Source organism: Echinops telfairi, unplaced genomic scaffold (genome assembly GCF_000313985.2).
Source record: "Echinops telfairi isolate 266 unplaced genomic scaffold, ASM31398v2 ScPeMD7_7469;HRSCAF=8507_1, whole genome shotgun sequence".
In the NCBI taxonomy this organism is placed as follows: Eukaryota; Metazoa; Chordata; class Mammalia; order Afrosoricida; family Tenrecidae; genus Echinops; species Echinops telfairi.
This window is the reverse complement of record NW_022111373.1, coordinates 81,740,071-81,741,067: the sequence shown is the minus strand read 5'-3', so window position 1 is coordinate 81,741,067 and position 997 is coordinate 81,740,071. Positions and strand designations below refer to the sequence as shown.

At 36.6% G+C, this 997-nt stretch overlaps 1 protein-coding gene across 1 annotated transcript in view; it reads left to right on the top strand.

Moving 5' to 3' along the window:
* Nucleotides 1-997, top strand: part of CDK7 (cyclin dependent kinase 7) — a 19,347-nt gene that overhangs the window by 9,518 nt on the left and 8,832 nt on the right. The window lies entirely within an intron of this gene.

Here is a 997-nt window from a genome sequence, read left to right as displayed (position 1 = left end):
AACAGAGAAATTAAGTCAGGTCAATCCTGAGACATTTACGAGGACTTTGGGAATGATTTATACTGTTACATTTTTGTTAGGGAGACTGGAACTTCAGTGGCTATTCTACTTCACCAGATTTGTTGGGCTTGTGTGTTTTATGTTAGCTCCAGTCCTATCTGTTACGCTATATACTTCAATGTGAATGAAATTCTCTATAGCCTTTGCCATGGTAGGATGGGGTAAGGTAAGATTATTTGATATGACAGTAACTTGTTTTCCCTCGAGAACCAATATGTCATTTTTTTGCTGCCATTAAAAATACAGTAAATCTTTACATTTTAATAAGCTGAAAATGATGTATTGATATTTGAATTTTTCATGTTATTAGTAATTATATTTTATTTTTGCTATATGAAAAATATATCCGATATGTAGGACAAAAGATTTTATAATTCCTGTCAAGATGGAATGTGTTAATTTCCAAGACTCCTTTAAAGACTAAACACATTAGATTTTCTATATTTTTAGATTACTTTGTCACCTCCCAAATAGATTTCTTCGCGTGTCACGCCTGAGCCCAGTGTAAGAAGCTGGGATGTGAGGAGTGAGTAGTAGTAGTAGTTCATGTAATTGTTGGAAAGATGAAGCCCATCATTCAGGAATGGAGGGAAAAAGAGATCTAGATACATACAAGAGCATTGTATACGATCCTGTCTCATCTCCCAGTGTCTTACATTGCTCCTCGTGCAGACTAAATGTTTCCACTATGTCAAGTTGAGGGCCGAGAGTTGAAAATTGGATTTAGCAGTTAATAATGTTGACAAGAGCCATTTGGGTAGAGTGGTGGAGATGAAAACCTGTTTTAAAAGGGGTGTAAGAAAGGATAGGAATGACAAAATAACAATTTATAAACTATCAAGGGCTTATGAGGGAGGGGGGAGCCGGGAGGGAGGGGAAAATGAAGACCTAATGCCTGGGATTTAAGTGGAGAGGAAATGTTTTGAGAATGATGAGG